A 20,424-nucleotide genomic window follows, 5' to 3' on the forward strand; every position below is an offset into this window, starting at 1 on the left:
GGCCAAGGGTGCCATCAGCCGGTCCAGGCAGCGGGCGGTCGAGGGGGTCGTTCAACCTGACTGCCTGCCTCTCTTCCGCTCTTACATCCGGTCCAGGGTGTCCTTGGAGATGGAGCACGCGGTGTCCACCGGTACGCTCGCGGGCCTTCCGCGAGAGGTGGGCACCGGAGGGACTGGAGTGCGTCATCACGCCCGGCAACCAAATTTTAATTTGATTTTACGTTTTAAAGTTTTAATTGCCGGTGCTTTTAGTGTCCCCTTCCCTTTTATAGGGGGCACTGGGAAAATTGTGATTTTAGTGCCCCAAAAAAAAAAAAAAGAAAAACAAAAAAAAAAAGGGAAAAAAAAGGGCCTTGTAAATGTCTGGTGTGTCACCCAGGTAGGGTGGCACGGTTTAATGTTTTTTGTTTTTGCAGATAAACTCCAAAAAGAGTTTCATGCACAAGGACCCCCAGGTCCAATATCGGGTGCCTCGGGCCTCATCATTCAGGCGAAGGGAATGAACCCAAAAAACGGGCACGCCCAAATTTCGACTCCCATTGTGACTTTCTAAGAACTTTCCAAAGAAAACCGGAAGAGCCGGCAATTCTATTTTCTGAAGCAATTACATATACGGGGGGCCCAATAAGACCCATTACCGCTGTGTTGAGGCAGCCATGCCCAGAATCGACCAGCCGCCGAGTTGCAGTCGATTGGCCGCCACGGTCCACATTCACCGCGGGGATTTTTCGGCCTGTTCCCATTTTCTGTCCTGCTGCTGCTGACCACCTCAAGCGCGTCACCAAAGCGCGCACCGGTGCTCTCCCACACCTACCTCCCAATCGACCCGAAGTTTACCTGAAAAATCCACCATCCGCCGCGCGATGTCCCCGGTAGCTTTTTCTGCCGGGGCACCTTGTCCTGTGAGTGTACAGCACGGCCGCGCGGCGGCCCTTCAAGGGCAGGGCGCACTGCCGCAGCCGCCATGTTTGTTTTTGGCGGCCCGTTTCCCGATCGGCCAGACAATTATTGCTCACCGGGTTCGGCCAGGCCGCCAACAGGCAGCCTGGCTCGCCCTCAGGTGCCAGGCGGCTGGCCCGGCCGAAACCCGCCCTGGTAGCTCAGTGGCTGAACCTGCAAAATCGCTGGGGGAGAGACGGGGTGACACACACGCGCACTGACATCACCACCGTTCCGCCGCTGACTGACAGCGGCAGAGACTCTGTCCCGCCCCAACATCCGTCCCTCACCAGCACGTCTTGCCGCACCTCCGCCGCGATTATGACCGACTTCCGCTCCAGTCGAAAAAAAACGACAAAGACCTGAATATCGATCAAGAATCGACCTCTTCCCATACGGCAGTAAGAACAGTTAAAAAATCATAGGTGCGCCAGGTATCTGGCAGGCCTGAATTTTGGTCCCACGGTGTATGTAATTGTAATAGTATTTTGCTGCTCCTTCTGCTTCTTTATAGTATTTTATCTGTAAATAAATATGGACAGTAGCTTTAACCTGTATGCCTTGGGGTCTAGCAGTTTAAGATTTTCTGCCTTCTGAGGTTTCAGGAGAATATGGTGGGTATCCAGTAATGCCAATCCCACTGCCTCATAAATCATGAGACAAACTCTTAAAAATGAAATTTGGTAAGAAATCATGTGTTGTTAATTTTTGGTTTATAAACCTCATTAGTGGCTTTAGTTAATCTCCAACTGGTCCAAGTTCTTTACAAAACTCTATTACTGCATCTGAGAATGATTTATAAAAAATGTGTTAAAAATCCTGCCCGCAATCACCACCCTTCGTGAGTTGGGGTGAATTTTCACTAAAAATTGCGTGTCTCGTGATTAATTTGTGAGAGTGGTCATTACTGGTGAAGCATTACCAATTGGAGCTTGGAGAGTGGCCCCATGTCCAGTCTGCACTGGGGTACAGAGGGGTCACTGAATTGTTTTGGCATGAGTCCATGGGCAATGAATCCCAGGCAACGGATTTCCAATCGTAACCATTGGGGAAGTACTGGCCAGAGAGAATGGGAGAGACAGAGAAAGACAGGTGGGGAGAAAGAGAGATAGAGAGAGACTGAGAGACAATGAGAGACAGATAGAGAGAGAGAGAGAGAGAGTGAGAGAGTCACAGAGAGATAGACAGGGAGAGAGTGAGAGTGAGAGAGAGAGAAAATAGACACCCACCCTGTCATCCCCAGCCAAATATGGGCTGTGAGAGGGCAGTGCTAGGTTACTGGGGTATACTGTTGACTTTATACGGTGGTGTAAAACAGGTCGGGAGCCCGTTTTACATCTCTCTCATTGACTTCAATGTAAATAAAAATGGGGCAAGCTAGGGTTCGGTTGGATTCAAATCTGAAACTGTTTCTGTTGCAGGAGCAGTGGTGTGGTGTGGTTCGAAATCCTCCCTTTGTTCCAGAGTGACTCAATATCCACCTCAAATGGACTCTGCCACCACAGCTGGCCCCGACATGATCCGGGGCCTTTAGGGGGAGGGGGCAGGTGCTTGAGCGCGCCTCACCCCTTTTAAGGGTTTTAACGTGATTAAAAATTGGCCAGTACAAAATCCGGGCCCGCTCCTCTGATAGCAGTGTCAAGGTCCCAGCCCCCCACCCCACAACCCCGTTCCCCCACCCCCCCCACCCCGACTTTCAAAATCGCAGGACACATATGCGATTGCAAAGAGGCTGAAGTCACTGAACCTGATGTCACGTCATTAAACTGGAACTGCGCAAGTGCAAATCATGACATTTTACAGTTGAACCGCGAAATCGCGAGTCGGGGCAATTTTTTAATGAAAAATCGAGTGTCTCGCGATTAATTCCCGAGAGGTGCCCCACTCATTATCCAATAGATAGTTAGACTTAGGCTGTGCTAGCCCGTACACGGAAGAGAATAAAGCCGCAGGTTTGAACTTGCAGGAGATTCAATCTGCATATGGAAACTCAGCCAGCTGTTAAAGTGAGAAAGAAGCATTGGGGAAAAAGGTCAAACTGTAACAGCGCTGAGGCCTTGCTGGGATACGAATCCCCCCAAGCACAAGTCTGCCTCCCATAACTTGGCCGAATGAGCCTTGACAGTGAGCATCAGCAAGCAAGTGCACCACAGATTAATTACCAGGACTGAGAGCTCCTCACACACTCGGGCTGAAGAACAGATGGCCAGCCACAGAGTTTGCAAAGAGCCACCTGTTTTCCAGTCCAAGTGTGCATCATTACTATTAGAAAAAGGTGACTTAACATTGTGAGCTTAGGGCAGAGGCATTCCCCATCGAGTATCAATTAAGGGAAAACATTGTATGAAGTAGTTTCGGTTCTTCCAAGCTGTGCAGATCACTAATGTATTTTTGCTAACATCATTTAAAAATATACACGTTTGGAATGGTTTTGGACTCAAACATAATGGCCCAGAAATTCCGATCGAGGTCTTCCCGTGGGCAACCTACTGAAAAAAGGAAAAATCTGAAGGTGCTGTGCCCGCTCGAACTTCCGATCCTGAGGCTTTCATTCCCTATGCATCGGAGCGCGTGCACGTTGGGATTTCCGTATGCTGGAGCTGCAGTCACGTGGCTCTGGGCAGCCAATCAAGGTACAGTATTTTCTCATTCATAATAATAGGAACTCCGTAAGTTGGAGTTCCCATTATTATGAATGAGAAACCTCCCCAAACACACAAAGCACTAATTAAAAAATAGAAAAATATACTACATATTTAAGATTCATTTAAATTAAAGTACTTACAAAAAATATATATTTTCCCAACTTTTTAAAAAGTTTTTTTAATTATGCCTTAAAATAAACTTACCACAGTGGGGAGGGATTTTAACAATAAAATATGTTTTCATATGTGTTTATTTAATTTAATTTTAATGTTTATGTATGTTTTTAAACACTTGCGCCTGTAAAAGTAGGCTATACACCTACTTTTTCAGGCACAAGATTTTTGAGGACATTTGCTGGGCAAGGTATGCATAAATGTCACAAATCTTGCCCCCCCCAAGTGTCATTGCTCCCGATATGCGCGAGATCTGTCAAGCCAGAAATTTGACAGATCGGAAAAGCCGGTTTTCAGCGCATGCGCATTGCGACCCGCGACATTGGAATTTCAGGCACAATATTTTCTAACTTACTTTACACAATCAATTGATGTGAAGTGAATTTCACCACAGTGACCATTCCATTTGTTTTCCATAATTGTGTCAATGGGACTATTCTTCCCCAAGTTTTAAGGTGGGCCAAGCACAGCTCATCCAGTTGAGTCAGACACCTGTCCATTGCCAAAAACAGAGGAGACACTGACATCAGCAAGCAGACAGCTTCGGATTTGTTATTCTGTAGTATTTTTAGGAAGCCAATAAAATTCATGCTGTCACATAAGTGGTGACTTTATCCCAAATGCCAGGTTCCAGACTCACAGCCTAGCCACTGCACAAACTGTTACCTTGCTGACAGCCAACAGCTTGTGCTGGTATGTTCAAAGTGACAGAGAATTAAAGACCTGGGCAGCATGTGCTAATTAAACTGCAATATAGCAAAAAAAAAGTGAAAAATTTATCAAACAAAAAAATAGAAATGTTATTTTTGGAATCAAAATATATTCATGATTGATTCATAGGTTGCAAAGAACTGATTCATGGTGAGATGAGCAATGTGACGCCTTTTGCTCGCTTTATGTATTTCTGGTATTTTTTAATTAATTCTGCAATCCTCCAGTGGACAATATAGATATTATTATTTCAAAGGATCACTATTGCTGGCTTGGATTATTCTCTGATTCAACAACAACAATCGCGCCTTTAATGTAGTGAAGCATCCAAAGGCGCTTCACAGGAGTATTATGAGACAAAAAATTTGACACCGAGCGGCATAAGGAGAAATTAGGGTTGGTGACCAAAATCTTAGTCAAAGAGGTTGGTTTTAAGGAGTGTTTTGAAGGAGGAAGGAGAGTTAAAGAGGTTTAGGCAGGGAATTCCAGAGCTTAGGGCCTAGGCAACAAAAGGCACGGCCACCAATGGTTGAGCGATTTATAATCAGTGATGCTCAAGAGGGCAGAATTAGAGGAGTGCAGACATCTTGGGGGGGGGGGGCGGGAGTGGGGGGGGGTTGCGGTTGTGGGGCTGGAGGAGATTACAGAGATAGGGAAGGGCAAGGCCATGGAGGGGTTTGAAAACAAGGGTCAGAATTTTGAAATCAAGTTGTTGCTTAACCGGGAGCCAATGTAGGTCAAATGGCATCCCAGTGTTCCCAGTATAGTGCTGATATGGTTGTTATAGAGATCAATTATTTTGGAATCAACTGGAGCTTTGGAGCTGAGGAACATGTGGGACTACCTTTGATTGAGTAAAGCACACCCGTTACAAATTGGCAAGTTTTACTGAGTCTTCCAACAATCTAGCCTTGGCTCCTTCCCTTTCCTCATCTACCTCATCATCATCATCAAAGGCAGTCCCTCCAAATGAGGATGACTTGCTTCCACGCCAAAAAGGGATGAGTTCACAGGTGTTTCAACGAAGGACCTAATATTTCAGGACCTGAACTATATCCTGAAGGGTGGAAGATGCCTGCGCGTGGATTTTTTTTAACGTGTGGTGACCGTTGCACACCACACGGGCTTGACCGAGCTAGGTCTTGGTCCAGTGGCAAGGGTTATCCAAGATGACTGGAGACCAGCTCTGCTGCACGGACCTAGTGTGCACACACATATCGCAGTGTGGGCTGGGCCCGTGCTGCCCCAGGGCCCCTGGCCCCGAACTCACGCCTCTCCTGGGCCCCGATCACGTCCCTCCACAGTCTCTTGCTGCTCCTACTGTGTCTGCCCACGCTCCAATCACCGACCTGGACCTTGATGACGTCACTCTTCGCTGCTGTCGCAGCTCGCACTGCTCCCTGAAGTGGTATGCCCCACTGCTGCTCCCAGGCACCGCACCTCCGCTCCTTTTATGGCCCCGACCTGTCGCTGGTGTTCTCAGGCAGGTCGGGGCCTCCACGCTGCTCCCAAACTGCCCCTTGGTGATATCATACAACGACATGGAATCAGCTTCACTATGTCCTATAACAACACACTGCTCTATCTCGCCACCACCTCTCTCAACCCCTCCATTGCCTCTGTGTTGTCCAGTCATAGATGAGAAAAGAAAGAAAGACTTGCCTTAATATAGCGCCTTTCACGACCACCAGACGCCTCAAAGCACTTTACAGCCAATGAAGTACTTTTGGAGTGTAGTCACTGTTGTAAAATGGGAAATATGCAGCCAAATTGTGCACAGCAAGCCCCCACAAACAGCAATGTGATAATGACCATATAATCTGTTTTTGTTATGTTGATTGAGGGATAAATATTGGCCAGGACACCGGGGATAACTCTCCTGCTTTCTTCTAAATAGTGCCATGGGATCTTTCATGTCCACCTGAGAGAGCACCTCAGTTTAACATCTCATCAGAAAGACAGCATCTCTGCCTCAGATTGTCAGCCTAAATTTTTGCGCTCAAGTCCCTGGAGTGGGACTTGAACCCACAACCTTCTGACTCAGAGACAAGAGCGCTACCCACTGAGCCACTGTTGACACAATTGAGCTGCAATTTCCTCCAATTAAACAGTGGGAAGATCGAAGCCACCATCATCGGCCCCCGCCACAAACTCCATAGTCTCATTACCAATTTCATCATCCTCCTCAGCCACCGTCTTCGGAGAAACCAGACTGTATGAGGTGGTGGAAAGAGTTCAGACTCTTGGGTACTGTATGGGGAACATGGTCAGATCAAGGCAAGAGGGACTAGCTCAGTAAAATACCTTAACATTGTGTCACAATATTGGCAACAAGTTGTGAGAGAAATATAGAAACATAGAAACATAGAAAATAGGTGCAGGAGCAGGCCATTCAGCCCTTCTAGCCTGCACCGCCATTCAATGAGTTCATGGCTGAACATGCAACTTCAGTACCCCATTCCTGCTTTCACGCCATACCCCTTGATCCCCCGAGTAGTAAGGACTTCATCTAACTCCCTTTTGAATATATTTAGTGAATTGGCCTCAACTACTTTCTGTGGTAGAGAATTCCACAGGTTCACCACTCTCTGGGTGAAGAAGTTTCTCCTTATCTCGGTCCTAAATGGCTTACCCCTTATCCTTAGACTGTGACCCCTGGTTCTGGACTTCCCCAACATTGGGAACATTCTTCCTGCATCTAACCTGTCCAAACCCGTCAGAATTTTAAACGTTTCTATGAGGTCCCCTCTCACTCTTCTGAACTCCAGTGAATACAAGCCCAGTTGATCCAGTCTTTCTTGATAGGTCAGTCCCACCACCCCGGGAATCAGTCTGGTGAATCTTCGCTGCACTCCCTCAATAGCAAGAATGTCCTTCCTCAAGTTAGGAGACCAAAACTGTACACAATACTCCAGGTGTGGCCTCACCAAGGCCCTGTACAACTGTAGCAACACCTCCCTGCCCGTGTACTCAAATCCCCTCGCTATGAAGGCCAACATGCCATTTGCTTTCTTAACCGCCTGCTGTACCTGCATGCCAACCTTCAATGACTGATGTACCATGACACCCAGGTCTCTTTGCACCTCCCCTTTTCCTAATCTATCACCATTCAGATAATAGTCTGTCTCTCTGTTTTTACCACCAAAGTGGATAACCTCACATTTATCCACATTATACTTCATCTGCCATGCATTTGTCCACTCACCTAACCTATCCAAGTCACTCTGCAGCCTCATAGCATCCTCCTCGCAGCTCACACTGCCACCCAACTTAGTGTCATCCGCAAATTTGGAGATACTACATTTAATCCCCTCGTCTAAATCATTAATGTACAATGTAAACAGCTGGGGCCCCAGCACAGAACCCTGCGGTACCCCACTAGTCACTGCCTGCCATTCCGAAAAGTACCCATTTACTCCTACTCTTTGCTTCCTGTCTGACAACCAGTTCTCAATCCACGTCAGCACACTACCCCCAATCCCATGTGCTTTAACTTTGCACATTAATCTCCTGTGTGGGACCTTGTCGAAAGCCTTCTGAAAGTCCAAATATACCACATCAACTGGTACTCCTTTGTCCACTTTATTGGAAACATCCTCAAAAAATTCCAGAAGATTTGTCAAGCATGATCTCCCTTTCACAAATCCATGCTGACTTGGACCTATCATGTCACCATTTTCCAAATGCGCTGCTATGACATCCTTAATAATTGATTCCATCATTTTACCCACTACTGAGGTCAGGCTGACCGGTCTATAATTCCCTGCTTTCTCTCTCCCTCCTTTTTTAAAAAGTGGGGTTACATTGGCTACCCTCCACTCGATAGGAACTGATCCAGAGTCAATGGAATGTTGGAAAATGACTGTCAATGCATCCGCTATTTCCAAGGCCACCTCCTTAAGTACTCTGGGATGCAGTCCATCAGGCCCTGGGGATTTATCGGCCTTCAATCCCATCAATTTCCCCAACACAATTTCCCGACTAATAAAGATTTCCCTCAGTTCCTCCTCCTTACTAGACCCTCTGACCCCTTTTATATCCGGAAGGTTGTTTGTGTCCTCCTTAGTGAATACTGAACCAAAGTACTTGTTCAATTGGTCTGCCATTTCTTTGTTCCCCGTTATGACTTCCCCTGATTCTGACTGCAGGGGACCTACGTTTGTCTTTACTAACCTTTTTCTCTTTACATACCTATAGAAACTTTAATGTTCCGCCTTAATGTTCCCTGCAAGCTTCTTCTCGTACTCCATTTTCCCTGCCCTAATCAAACCCTTTGTCCTCCTCTGCTGAGTTCTAAATTTCTCCCAGTCCCCAGGTTCGCTGCTATTTCTGGCCAATTTGTATGCCATTTCCTTGGCTTTAATACTATCCCTGATTTCCCTAGATAGCCACAGTTGAGCCACCTTCCCTTTTTTATTTTTACGCCAGACAGGAATGTACAATTGTTGTAATTCATCCATGCGGTCTCTAAATGTCTGCCATTGCCCATCCACAGTCAACCCCTTAAGTATCATTAGCCAATCTATCTTAGCCAATTCATGCCTCATACCTTCAAAGTTACCCTTCTTTAAGTTCTGGACTATGGTCTCTGAATTAACTGTTCCATTCTCCATCCTAATGCAGAATTCCACCATATTATGGTCACTCTTCCCCAAGGGGCCTCGCACAATGAGATTGCTAATTAATCCTCTCTCATTACACAACACCCAGTCTAAGATGGCCTCCCCCCTAGTTGGTTCCTCGACATATTGGTCTAGAAAACCATCCCTTATGCACTCCAGGAAATCCTCCTCCACCGTATTGCTTCCAGTTTGGTTAACCCAATCTATGTGCATATTAATGTCACCCATTATAACTGCTGCACCTTTATTGCATTCACTCCTAATTTCCTGTTTGATGCCCTCCCCAACATCACTACTACTGTTTGGAGGTCTGTACACAACTCCCACTAACGATTTTTGCCCTTTAGTCTTCTGCAGCTCTACCCATATAGATTCCACATCATCCAAGCTAATGTCTTTCCTAACTATTGCATTAATCTCCTCTTTAACCAGCAATGCTACCCCACCTCCTTTTCCTTTTATTCTGTCCTTCCTGAATGTTGAATACCCCTGGATGTTGAGTTCCCAGCCCTGATCATCCTGGAGCCACGTCTCCGTAATCCCAATCACATCATATTTGTTAACATCTATTTGCACAGTTAATTCATCCACCTTATTGCGGATACTCCTTGCATTAAGACACAAAGCCTTCAGGTTTGCTTTTTTAACACCCTTTGTCCTTTTAGAATTTTGCTGTACAGTGGCCCTTTTTGTTCTTTGCCTTGGGTTTCTCTGCCCTCCACTTTTCCTCATCTCCTTTCTGTCTTTTGCTTTTGCCTCATTTTTGTCTCCCTCGGTCTCCCTGCATAGGTTCCCATCCCTTTTGTCATCACTTTTGTAATATCTTGAATAAAGAGTCAGACTAGATACTGCAAGCTCAAAGTAAGGTGTGACCGTAGTCCTTTACTACAGATCTCAGAGTGCCTCTCCAGCCTGTGAGGCCTCCTTATATACAGGTGCTCCCAAGGGATTGTGCGATCCCTTGGGACTCCAGGGGATAAGTCCTCTGGTGGCTAGACATGCTAATTACAGGTTTAAATACATAACAACACCCCACCACCCCACAAAGTCAATAGTGTAACTATTTACAATGTGAGTTGATGTGGGGCCTTCCTTTCCCTGGTTGATCGTCTCGATGCAAATGCTGGTGTTGGTGAGTCGTTTGTTGGGCCTCCGCTGAGCTGCTGCGCAGCTGGCCTTGATGGACTGCTGGGGGTGGTGAGTTGTGCTGGGCTGCTGCGGGTGATGGGTTCTGCTTCGTGGTCAACCGCTGGGATGGTTGCCACTTGTGTGTGTGTTGGAGGGTCGAAACCAGGTAGAGTCTATTGTGGGTTGTTCTGGATAGTCCGTAAATCTGAGTTTGGTTTGGTCCAACTGTTTTCTGCAGATGAGTCCATTTGCGAGTTTGACCACAAACACCCTACTCCCCTCTTTGGCCAAAACAGTGCCAGCAATCCACTTGGGACCTTGTCCATAGTTCAACATAAATACAGGATCATTTACTTCAATTTCGCGTGACACATTTGCGCGATCATGATATGTATTCTGTTGAAGCCGCCTGCTCGCTACCTGTTCGTGTAGATCAGGGTGGACTAACGAGAGCCTTGTCTTAAGTACCCTTTTCATGAGCAGTTCAGCGGGAGGGACCTCGGTGAGTGAGTGAAATCTTGTGCGGTAACTAAGCAGGACTCGGGATAAGCGAGTCTGCAGTGAGCCTTCAGTTACCCTTTTCAAGCTTTGCCCGTTGGACGCTGGCTTAAACGGGGCAGACCCGACATGTTTGACCCCATTGCGGGTCATGAACTCCTTGAATTCAGCACTGGTAAAGCGCGGTCCATTGTCACTTACAAGGGCATCAGGCAGGCCGTGAGTGGAAAACATGGCCCATAGGCTTTCAATGGTGGCAGTGGACGTGCTTGCCGACATTATTACACATTCAATCCATTTGGAGTACGTATCTACAACCAATAAAACATTTTTCCCAACAATGGGCCTGCATAGGCGACGTGAAGCCTAGACCACGGTTTGGAGGGCCAGGACCATAAACTAAGTGGCGCCTTCATAGGTGCATTGCTTAACTGGGAACATGTATTACATTTGTGCACACAGGACTCTAAGTCTGCATCGATACCGGGCCACCACACGTGGGATCTGACTATTGCTTTCATCATTCCAATGCCTGGGTGGGTACTGTGGAGATCACTAATGAAGGTGTCCCTGCCTTTTTTTGGCACAGCTACCTGATTACCCCATAGGAGGCAGTCTGCCTGTATAGATATTTCATCTTTGCACCGCTGATACGGCTTTATCTCTTCCTGCATCTCCAACGGAACACTAGACCAACTCCCGTGGAGCAAACAGTTTTTTACTCAGGACAGTAAGGGGTCCTGGCTCGTCCAGCTTCTAATCTGTCGGGTGGTAACAGGTGATTGCTCACTCTCGAATGCTTCCATTACCATAACTAAATCTGCGGGCTGTGCCATCTCCACCCTGGTGGTGGGCAATGGCAGCCTACTGAGAGCATCGGTACAGTTTTCTGTGCCTGGCCTGTGGCAGATGGCGTAGTTGTATGCAGACAATGTGAGCGCCCATCTCTGGATGCGGGCCAATGCATTCGTATTTATCCCCTTATTTTCAGAAAAGAGTGATATCAGTGGTTTATGGTCAATTTCCAATTCAAATTTGAGCCCGAACAGATATTGATGCATTTTCTTTACCCCGTAAACACACGCTAACGCTTCTTTTTCGATCATACTGTAGGCCCTCTCAGCCTTAGACAGACTTCTGGATGCATAAACAACCGGTTGCAATTTCCGAAATTCATTAGCTTGCTGCAATACACACCCGACACCGTACGACGACGCATCACATGCTAGTACCAAACGTTTACATGGATCGTACAACACAAGCAATTTGTTTGAACATAACAGCTTCCTAGCTTTCTCAAAGGCATTTTCTTGGCTTTTACCCCATACCCATTCATCTCCTTTATGCAGTAAAGAGTGCAGGGGTTCTAACAATGTGCTAAGACCTGGTAAGAAGTTACCAAAATAGTTCAAGAGTCCGAGAAACGACCGCAGCTCCGTCACGTTCTGTGGTCTCGGTGTGTTCTTGATTGCCTCTGTCTTCGAATCGGTGGGCCTGATGCCATCCGCCGCGATTCTTCTCCCCAGGAACTCCACTTCAGGCGCCAGGAAAACACACTTCGAGCGTTTTAACCTGAGCCCCACACGATTAAGCCGACTAAGAACCTCCTCCAGGTTCTGCAGGTGCTCGATGGTGTCCCGACCTGTAACCAAGATGTGGTCCTAGAAGACCACGGTGCACGGGACCGACTTCAGCAAGCTTTCCATGTTCCTCTGGAATATCACCGCGGCCAATCGAATCCCAAACGGGCATCTGTTGTAAACGAAGAGACCTTTGTGCGTGTTGATGCAGGTGAGGCCTTTCGAAGATTCCTCCAGCTCCTGCAGCGCAAAGATGAAATGTCTATACAGGCAGACTGCCTTCTGTGGGGCAATCGTGTAGTGGTCCCCAAGAAGGGCAGAGGCACCTTCATCAATGACCTCCACAGTACCCACCCAGGCATCGTAATGATGAAAGCAATAGCCAGATCCCACGTGTGGTGGCCCGGTATCGATGCGGACTTAGAGTCGTGTGTTCACATATGTAATACATGCTCGCAGTTAAGCAATGTACCCAGGGAGGCGCCGCTAAGTTTATGGCCCTCTTGGCCCTCCAAACCGTAGTCTCGGGTACACGTCGACTATGCAGGCCCGTTCTTGGATAAAATGTTCCTTGTGGTTGTAGACGCGTATTCCAAGTGGATTGAATGTGAGATAATGCCGGCTAGCACGTCCGCTGCCACTACTGAAAGCCTGCGGGCCATGTTTGCCACACACAGCTTACCCGATGTCCTGGTGAGCGACAATGGGCCATGTTTTACTCGTGCTGAGTTCAAAGATTTCATGACCCGTAACAGGATCAAACATGTCACATCTGCCCCATTTAAACCAGCGTCCAATGGTCAGGCAGAGAGAGCGGTGCAAACCATCAAGCAAGGCTTGATGAGGGTAACTGAAGGCTCACTGCAGACTCGCCTATCCCGAGTCCTGCTTGGCTACCGCACGAGACCCCACTCACTCACTGGGATCTCACCTGCTGAATTGCTCATGAAAAGAGCACTTAAGATAAGACTCTCATTAATTCATTCTGATCTACATGAACAGGTAGCGAGCAGGCGGCTTCAAGAAAGTGCATACTATGACAGCGCAAATGTGTCATGCGAGATTGAAATCAATGATCCTGTATTTGTATTAAATTTTGGACAAGGTCCCAAGTGGCTTCCCGGCACTGTCGTGGCCAAAGAGGGGAGCAGGGTGTTTCGGGTCAAAACTTTCAAATGGACTCATTCACCGAAAACACTTGGACCAAATCAAACTCAGATTCATGGACTATCCTGAGCAACCCACCTTGGACCCTACCTTTTTTGATCCCCCAACATACACACCAGTGGCAACCGGCACCACGGTTGACCACAAAGCAGAACCCATCATCCACAGCAGCCCTGCAGGGCCCAACACACCAGGCAGCCCAGCAAGGCCAGCTGCACAGCAGCCCAGCGAGGGCCCAACAAATGATTCAACAACACCAGCTTTCACACCGAGATGATCAACCAGGGCAAGAAGGGCCCGAGATCAACTCACATTGTAAATAGTTACACTATTGACTTTGGGGGGGAATGTTGTTATATATGTATACTTGTATTTACTCTGTACAGCCACCAGAGGGCTCATCCCCTGGAGTCCCAAGGGATCCCATAATCCCTTGGGAGCGCAGTTATTTAAGGAGGCTTCACAGGTTGGAGAGGCACTCTGGAAACCTGCAATAAAAGACTAAGGTCACACTTTACTTTGAGCTCACAGTGTTCAGTCTGACTCTTTCTCCATACACAACACATAACTTAATGCCCCGCAAACGGTGAGGAGGATCGCCCTTCATTTGGCAGCGTTCACTTCTCCTTCCATCTCGTTGGCCACGAAGTATTGGTCAAGTCGCTCCACGAAGGTTTCCCAATCATCTCCCTCCGAAAATTTCTCAAGGATGCCCACAGTTCTCTGCATTGTTGCGTTGGGGTTCGTCATCTGTATCTCGTCGCCAGTTGTTATGTCTTGAATAAAGAGTTAGACTAGATACTGCAAGCTCAAAGTAAGTGTGACCGTAGTCCTTTATTGCAGATCTCAGAGTGTCTCTCCAGCCTGTGAGGCCTCCTTATATACAGGTGTTCCCAAGGGATTGTGGGATGCCTTGGGACTCCAGGGGATAAGCCCTCTGGTAATTTCAGGTTTGCATATATAACAACTTTAACCTACTAGAGTCTATAGTAGAAGATGACATTATTAGAAACATAAAAACATAGAAATTAGGTGCAGGAGCAGGCCATTCGCCCTTTGAGCCTGCACCACCATTCAATAAGATCATGGCTGATCATTCAACCTCAGTATCCCTTTCCCTGCTTTCTCTCCATACCCCTTGATCCCATTGGCCGTAAGGGCCATATCTAACTCCCTTTTGAATATATCTACTGAACTGGCCTCAACAACTTTCTGTGGTAGAGAATTCCACAGGTTAACCACTCTCAGAGTGAAGAAGTTTCTCCTCATCTCTGTCCTAAATGGCTTACCTCTTATTTTTAGACTGTGATCCCTGGTTCTGGAACTCCCCAGCAATGGGAACATTCTTCCTGCCTCTAACCTGTCCAATCCCATCAGAATTTTATATGTTTCTATGAGATCCCCTCTCATTCTTCTAAACTCCAGTGGATACAAGCCCAGCCGATCTTGTCTCTCCTCATATGTCAGTCCTGCCATTCCGGGAATCCATCTGGTTAACCTTCGCTGTAGTCCCTCAATAGCAAGAGCATCCTTCCTCAGATTAGGAGACTAAAACTGAACACAATATTCCAGGTGAGGCCTCACCAAGGCCCTGTACATCTGCAGTAAGACCTCCCTGCTCCTATACTCAAATCCCCTTGCTATGAAGGCCAACATACCATTTGCCTTCTTCACTGCCTGCTGTACCTGCATGACAACCTTCAATGACTGATGTACCATGACACCCAGGTCTCATTGCACCTCCCGTTTTCCTAATCTGTCACCATTCAGATAATATTCTGGCTTCCTGTTTTTGCCATCAAAGTGGATAACCTCACATTTATCAACATTATACCACATCTGCCATGCATTTGCCTACTCACCTAACCTGTCCAAGTCACCGTGCAGCCTCTTAGCATCCTCCTCACAGCTCACACTGCCACCCAGCTTAGTGTCATCTGCAAACTTGGAGATATTACACTCAATTCCTTCATCTAAATCATTGATGTATATTGTAAATAGCTGGGGTCCCAGCACTGAGCCCTGTGGCACCCCACTAGGCACTGCCTGCCATTCTGAAAAGGACCCGTTTATTCTGACTCTCTGCTTCCAGTCTGCCAACCAGTTCTCTATCCACACCAATACATTACCCCCAATACCATGTGCTTTAATTTTGCACTATAATCTCTTGTGTGGAACCTTGTCAAAAGCCTTTTGAAAGTCCAAATACATCACATCCACTGGTTCTCCCTTGTCCACTCTACTAGTGACATCCTCAAAAAATTCTAGAAGATTTATCAAGCATGATTTCTCTTTCATAAATCCATGCTGACGTGGACCGATCCTGTCACTGCTTTCCAAATGCGCTGCTATTTCATCTTTAATAATTGATTCCAACATTTTCCCCACCACCAATGTCAGGCTAACCGGTCCATAATTCCCTGTTTTCTCTCTCCCTCCTTTTTTAAAAAGTGGTGTTACATTAGTTATCCTCCAGTCTATAGGAACTGATCCGGAGTCAATAGAATGTTGGAAAATGATGACCAATGCATCCACTATTTCTAGGGCCACTTCCTTAAGTACTCTGGGATGCAGCCTATCAGGCCCTGGTGATTTATCAGCCTTCAATCCCATCAATTTCCCTAACACAATTTCCTGACTAATAAGGATTTCCTTCAGTTCCTCCTTTTCGCTAGATTCTCGGGGAAATATGAGTTAAACAATGTTAGTTGGCTCAGATCTCCAAAGGTAAGTCAGGGTTGATCAACCTTATAGAATTATTTGAAGGATAATAGAGAATGGATAGAGCAATTGCAGTGCAAATGGTTTAAATGTTTTTCAAAAAGGGTTTGATGGAATACCACACAAGAGACATATGATGAAGATAATGGTATATGGAATTGAAAGGAATGTTGTCACATAGAGAGATCTTTGGAGAGCAGAAAGCATAGAGCAGAGGTAAAAATAATGTTTTTGGACTGGAAAGACATTATTCCACAGGGGCCTGTGTTGGGGATGTTCCTATTTACTATATATTTAAATGATTTGGATTTAGGAATTGAAAAAAGACTTGCATTTATATAGCGCCTTTCATCGCCTCAGGACATCCAAAAGCACTTTACAGTCAATGAAGTACTTTTGAAGTGTAGTCACTTTTGTAATGTAGGAACAATATCAACATTTGTTAATGACAACAAATTGGGGGTACGGTGCATTGTAACAAGAATAGTAAAGAGCTGCAATATATAGATAGGCTAGCAAGATAGGCAGGAGATGCAGTTCACTGTAGAAAAAAATTAAAGTAATACATTTTGCAATAGGGTAAACAAATGTATCATAATTGGTAAGAATTTAAATGGAGTAGATGGACCTTGGTGTGCAAATACACATGTCATTAAAGGTGGCCACACAAATAGGTAAGGCCATCTCTTGATTTGTATCTAGAGGCATGGAACATATCTTCCTCCTCGGCAGTCCCCCGGAGTCGAAGATGACTTGCTTCCACACTTAAATGAGTGCTAAGGTGACTGATGAGACCAATTTGGGATCTACAGTCTTTGTCACAGGTGGAGCAGATGGTGGTTGGAGGGATGGGTGGATGGGGTGCTTGATTTGTTATATACTCCTTTCGCTTTTTGTGCTTGGCTTCCACGTGCTCCCGGCGAAGAGCCTCTAAGTGTTTGCTGCCTTCTCGGATGCTCCTCCTCCACTTTGAGCGGTCTTGGGCCAAGGATTCCCAAGAGTCGGTGGGGATGTTGCATTTTTTCAAGGAGGCTTTGAGGGTGTCCTTGAAGCGTTTTCTCTGCCCGCCTGGGGCTCGCCTGCCGTGACGTAGCTCGGAGTAGAACGCTTGTTTCGGGAGCCTAGCATCGGGCATGCGAACAACGTGGCCTGTCCACCGGAGCTGGTCGAGCGTGGTCAATGCCTCGATGCTGGGGATGTCGGCCTGAGAGAGAACGCTGACATTGGTACGCATATCCTGCCAATGAATTTGCAGAATTTTGCGGAGGCAGCATTACTGGTACTTCTCCGGTGCTTTGAGTGCTTACTGAACATAGTCCATGTCTCTGAAGCATATAGGAGGGCGGGTGTCATTACTGCTCTGTAGACCATGAGCTTGTTGCCGGGTTTGAGATCTTTGTCTTCGAACACTCTCTTCCTCAGGTGTCCGAGGACTGCTCTGGCACATTGAAGACGGTGTTGGCCATCATCATCGATGTCTGCCCTTGCTGATAGTAGGCTCCCAAGGTATTGGAAGTGGTCCACATTGTCCAAGGTCTCATCATGGATCTTGATAACCGGGGAGCAGTGTGGCGGAGGCAGGTTGGTAGAGGACCTTTGTCTTACTGATGTTTAATGTGAGGCCCAGACTCTTGTTCGCTTCAGTGAAGGTGTCAACGATGATTTGGAGTTTGGATTCCGAGTGTGCACAAACACAAGTGTCATTTGCACATTGTAATTTAATGACAGAGGTTGGAGCAACTTTGGATCTGGACTGGAGGCATCGGAGGTTGAATAAATTTGCGGCTTGCCCTGTAGATTAACTCCACTCCAGCGGGGAGCTTGTTAAGGGTGAGATGAAGTATTGCAGTGAGGAAGGTATAATCAAGCAGGTAATGTTAAACTTGGGGTATTATGCACAGTTTGGGTCACCGACATTACAGGCAGAATATAAAAGCAATTGACAATGTATAGCATAGATTCACATGGGATGTTACCAGGGATGACTGGCTATAGTTATGAAAAAGTATTTGAGAAGTTGGACTCGTTTAACTGGAACTGGAAAGCATAAAGGGTGAGCAGATAAGTGGCCTTCATGATTATGATGTGATATGATAAGGTAGTGATAGGTTGTTTCCGCTGGTGGGTTGACACAAATTCAAGATAATCATAAAATGTATCAAAGGTGAAGTTAGAAAAGATGTCTTCACACAGAGGGTAATTAGAATGTCCAATTTTCTGCAACAAAAATTGTTGACGCAAAGTCCATTAATCATGTTAAAAGAAAATTAGATCATTGAAAAAAATATTAAAAAGTATGGTGAGTGAGCAAGAGAGTGGGATCAGATTGGATCATAGAATCATAGAAATTTACAGCACAAAGGGAGGCCATTCGGCCCATCGTGTCTGCTGGCTGACAAAGAGCAATTCTGCCGAATTCCACTTTCCAGCTCTTGGTCCGTAGCTTGTAGGTTACGGCACCTCGTGCATATCCAAGTACTATTTAAATGCTATGAGGGTATCTGCCTCCACCAGCCTTTCAGGCAGTGAGTTCCAGAGGCCTACCACCCTCTGGGTGAAAACAATTTCCCTCAAATCCCCTCTAAACCTCCTACCACTTACTTTAAATCCATGCCCCCTGGTTGTTGACCCCTCTGCTGAGGGAAATTGTCCTTCCTATCCATTCAATCTAAGCCCCTCATAATTTGATACCCTTCATGGGGAGCACTGGCACAACCCTGATGGACTGAATGATCTGTTTCAGCTCTTGACATTCTATGATTCTATTAAATCACCTATTACCTGCACCCTGGAATTCTGTGATACCTCGAGGTCTACTTTTGTGGGCAAACCCCAATAAAAATGCTATTGAATGAGACGGCAGATTCTATGGTAACTTTGTCCAGAGTTTAGGGACATTAGAATCTCACTAAAATAAATATTTTAAAATACTCTCTAAAATCAGTTCTAAACTGGTAGTTTGTTTAGTAAAAGTGTGGACTTCAAACTGTTTAAAAGCACATTTCTGTATTTAGTCTCTAAGGCCCATATATCTTGCTCAGCTGTTTAATAGCCGTATATATACATAATAGCTGCCATTTAATACCTATATATCTCACATAACTGTTCCCCTAGCTAGGTGAGACAACTAGGTGTTAATATGGTAACTAAGTGATCAGCATCGGTAACGAATACCTGCCATTCTGAAATGGTACCACTTGACGCCAATCTTCTAATCCACAGGTTATTAATCAACTTGCATTTCACACCTTACACGTATACCTGCTAAACTGAGTTCCTGTAAATCCAGTTGATTAAGGAGTGTGAAATGCAATTGTATTGGGGAGCTGTATTTCAACAATGGTAGAAGATTGGTATCAGCTGGCATCATGCGCAGCATTGGTTTCAATATAATCACATCGAGGAAAACAGTTTGAAGGGGAGAAAATGACAGGAGAAATTCTGAAAGAAGAGTTTAATGATTTTATTTACAGACGTTGATATGTTGATTGAGACTGTCAGGCTTTGGGTCCCATGAGGTCACTTTTAGATTTGTATTCAAGGTCCTTGCAAGGGGAATTACAGCAAACCGCTAGGGGAAAAAAATAATGTAGGATTTCGCTCGAGACTGCATTTGGTGAGGTGCTTGTGGACAACGGTAATTTTTGGATTTACAATAGATTAGTAAAATAAAAATGAATTTCATTCTTTGCTAGTACAGTGAGGATAGGGCCTGTACTGCTTTTATGCTGAACAATCCCAAAATTGACAGGGTGATGCACACAGTGCAGTTGGAGAGGTGTAAAAGTTACCGTTGCTAATCATCTGGATCAGGTGGGGTATACTCTAGTAATGCCTTTATTATAGGACCTGGGTTCTTCCGTGCTAACTGCAGGCAAGGCTTTTGATTATGTAGCATGGAAGTTTTGACCTAACTTTTGCTGTTCATTTGTAAACTCTTGTGAGTTGAGCTCACCAATGGGAAACTTCCATCAATTTTAGGTTGAATAGAGGGACTCTATTCTTCAACCATGGATATCAAGGGGCATACAGGATAAGATAAAGAAAAAAAGGGAAGCTTATGATAGATTCCGAGAACTCAATACTGCAGAGACTCTAGAGGAGTATAACAAGTGCAATTACAAAAATATCAGGAAAGCAAAGAGAGAGCATGAAAGAATTTTGGCAAGTAAAATCAGAGAAAACCCAAAGATGTTTTATAAATACATTAAGAGCAAGAGGATAACTAGAGAAAGAGTG

The sequence above is a fragment of the Pristiophorus japonicus genome, chromosome 6 (assembly GCF_044704955.1).
Source record: "Pristiophorus japonicus isolate sPriJap1 chromosome 6, sPriJap1.hap1, whole genome shotgun sequence".
NCBI lineage: Eukaryota > Metazoa > Chordata > Chondrichthyes > Pristiophoridae > Pristiophorus > Pristiophorus japonicus.